Source organism: Leucopleurus acutus (assembly GCF_964270905.1).
Source record: "Leucopleurus acutus genome assembly, chromosome: 3".
Taxonomy (NCBI): Eukaryota; Metazoa; Chordata; class Mammalia; order Artiodactyla; family Delphinidae; genus Leucopleurus; species Leucopleurus acutus.
The window spans coordinates 115,928,988-115,932,975 of record NC_139145.1 but is presented as its reverse complement, the minus strand read 5'-3'; positions in this window follow the sequence as shown (position 1 = coordinate 115,932,975).

The window sequence follows — 3,988 nt, the reverse complement described above, 5'->3', positions numbered from 1 at the left end:
AGAAAGCCCAGAGATATACCCACACACATATGGTCACCTTATCTTTGATAAAGGATACAAGAATATACAATGGAGAAAAGACAGCCTCTTCAATATGTTGTGCTGGGAAAACTGACAGCTACATGTAAAAGAATGAAATTAGAACACTCCCTAACACCATACACAGAGATAAACTCAAAATGGATTAAAGACCTAAATGTAAGGCCAGACACTATAAAATTCTTAGAGGAAAACCTAGGCAGAACACTCTATGACATAAATCACAGCAACATCCTTTTTGACCCACCTCCTAGAGAAATGGAAATAAAAATAAACAAATGGGACCTAGTGAAACTTAAAATCTTTTACACGGCAAAGGAAACCATAAACAAGTTGAAAAGACAACCCTCAGGATGGGAGAAAATATTTGCCAATGAAGCAACTGACAAAGGATTAATCTCCAAAATATACAAGCAGCTCATGCAGCTCAATATCAAAAAAACAAACAACCCAATCCAAAAGTGGGCAGAAGACCTAAATAGACATTTCTCCAAAGAAGATATAGATTGCCAACAAACACCTGAAAAGATGCTCAACATCACTTATCATTAGAGAAATGCAAATCAAAACTACAATGAGGTATTACCTCACACCAGTCAGAATGGCCATCATCAAAAAATCTACAAACAGTAAGTGCTGTAGAGGGTGTGGAGAAAAGTGAACCCTCTTGCCCTGTTGGTGGGAATGTAAATTGATACAGCCACCATGGAGAACAGTATGGAGATTCCTTAAAAAACTAAAGATAGAACTACCATACGACCCAGCAATCCCACTACTGGGCATATACCCTGAGAAAACCATAATTCAAAAAGAGTCACGTACTACAGTGTTCATTGCAGCTCTATTTACAATAGCCCAGAGATGGAAACAACCTAAGTGTCCATCATCGGATGAATGGATAAAGAAGATGTGGCACATATATACAATGGAATATTACTGAGCCATAAAAAGAAACGAAATTGAGTTACTTGTAGTGAGCTGGATGGACCTAGAGTCTGTCATACAAAGTGAAGTAAGTCAGAAAGAGAAAAACAAATACCATATGCTAACACATATATATATGGAATTTAAAAAAAAAAAAAAAAAAGGTTCTGAAGAACCTAGGGGCCGGACAGGAATAAAGACGCAGACGTAGAGAATGGACTTGAGGACATGAGGAGGGGGAAGGGTAAGCTTGGACAAAGTGAGAGAGTGGCATGGACATATATACACTGCCAAATGTAAAATCGATAGCTAGTGGGAAACCGCTGCATAGCACAGGGAGATCAGCTCGGTGCTTTGTGACCACCTAGAGGGGTAGAATAGGGAGGGTGTGAGGGAGAAGCAAGAGGGAGGGGATTTGGGGATATATGTATGTTTATAGCTGATTCACTTTGTTATAAAACAGAAACTAACACAACATTGTAAAGCAATTATACTCCAGTAAAGATGTTAAAAAAAAAAACAGAGAAATGTGGGCCCAGAGGCCTTTGCCTCGACCTCAATGAATGTGGTCCTTCCAACCATCCTCAATATGCATGTATTTTATTATTTTTTAAAGATTATTATCAATATGAAAACATGATATTCAGGTATTCTTACAGAAAAGTAATTCATCTGTGGACTTTGCTAATATTAAACACATCAGACTACTATTATTCTGTACCTTTTATAATATCTGTAGTTCTTATACTATTATTTGTAGATGTTACGTGATGGCCAAAAATCATTGATCTCAAATAAGATTCCATGCCTAAATAATATGATAATTCTAACAATCCTCAGTCCTTGCAAGAAAGGTAGTCTCTGTGAGAGACTAAACATTGCCATTTTTTTATAGTCGTGATTACCTTATTAAAACAGACTTTTGTTCAAACGAACAAATTATTAGAATTAAGGATAAAAGGGTCCTGTGATTTGTAAAGACTTTGCTAATTGGCATTATTTTTTCCTCACTGGCTTTGCACTTTATTGGTGGTAAGTATAAATGCTTGTATCTGTTTTACTCTTGGAAATTATGGACTTATCAGGAAGGGGAACAATGGTTTTTCTATAAAGAGTGCTGTTCCAGGAAGCTTATAGATTAATAAATCCTTGTTCTGAGAAATAATCAGGGCTGTATCCTGTGACTTGTGGGAGGCACTCCCTCCTCGTGTACTTCGTTTTCAGCCTTAATCATCAGTTAATGCTTCCGTAATTCTGAAATATCCAAAGGACCTAGTCAGGTTTGCAAAACTGCTGTATAAATAATGGCGTCATTTGTTTCTGTGTATTTAGCAAAACAGAGTTGGACTTCCATGGTGGCACAGTGGTTAAGAATCCACCTGCCAATGCAGGGGACACAGGTTCGAGCCCTGGTCCAGGAAGATCCCACATGCCACAGAGCAACTAAGCCCGTGCACCACAACTACTGAGTCTGCACTTTAGAGTCCATGAGTCAAAACTACTGAGCCTGCGTGTCACAACTACTGAAGCCTGCAAGCCTAGAGCCTGTGCTCCACAACAAGAGAAGCCACCGCAATGAAACGCCCGTGCACCACAATGAAGAGCAGTCGTTTTTTTTTTTAATTTATTTAATTAATTTATTTTTGGCTGCCTTGGGTCTCTGTTGCTGCGCCCAGGCTTTCTCTAGTTGCAGCGAGCAGGGACTACTCTTCATTGTGGTGTGTGGGCTTCTCATTTTGGTGGCATCTCTTGTTACAGAGCATGGGCTCTAGGCTCTCGGGCTTCAGTAGTTCTGGTTTGCGGGCTCAGTAGTTGTGGCTCACGGGCTCTAGAGTGCAGGCTCAGTAGTTGTGGCATGCGGGCTTAGTTGTTCTGTGGCATGTGGGATCTTCCTGTACCAGGGATCAAACCCATGCCCCCTACATTGGCAGGTGGATTCTCAACCACTGTGCCACCAGGGAAGCCCTATTTGCAGTCTTTTTGATACTAACCATTGTGACAGATGTGAGGTGATATCTCATTGTGGTTTTGATTTTCATTTCCCTGATGATTAGTGATATTGAGTATTTTTTCCTGTGTTTGTTGGCCATCTATAGTCTTTTGGGAAAATTTCTATTCAGGTCCTCTGCCCAGTTTTTAAATCAGGTTGTTTATTTTTTTGATGTTGATTTGTATATGCTCTTGGTATATTTTGGATATTAACCCCTTATCAGCCATATCATTTGCAAATATCTTCTCCAATTCTGTAAGTTGCCTTTCATTTTGTTGATAGTTTCCTTCATGATGCAAAAGCCTTTTAGTTGAATGTAGGCCCATTTGTTTATTCTTGCTTTTGTTTCCCTTGCCTGAGGAGACATATCCAAAAAAATATTGGTAAGATTAATGTCAAAGAGCATACTGCCTATGTTTTCTTCTAGGAGTTTTATGGTTTCAGGCCTTACATTTAAGTCTTTAATCTATTTTGACTTTATTTTTGATTATGGTTTGAGAAAGTAGTCCAGTTTGATTCTTTTGCATGCAGCTTTCCAGTTTTCCCATCACCATTTATTAAAGAGGCTGGTTTTTCCCCATTAGTCTTGCTTCCCTTGTCATATATTAATTGACCATATAAGTGTGGATATATTTCTGAGCTCTCTATTCTGTTCCATTGATCTGTGTGTGGCAGTATGGGCTGCCACTACCATTCTGATATGATTACTGTAGCTTTGTAGTATAGTATGAAATCAGGGAACGTGATACTTCCAGCTTTGTTTTTCTTTCTAAAGATTGTTTTGGCTATTCAGGGGTGTGTGTGTGTGTGTGTGTGTGTGTGTGTGTGTGTGTCTGTGTGTGTGTCTGTGTGTGTGTTTCCTTACAAATTTTAGAATTATTTATTCTAGTTCTGTGAAAAATGCCATTCGCATTTTGATAGGGATTGCATTCAATCTGTAGTTTGCCTTGGGGAGTATGGTCATTTTAACAATATTAATTCTTCCAATCCATGAGCACAGTATATCTTTCGATTTTTTAGTGTCATCTTCAATTT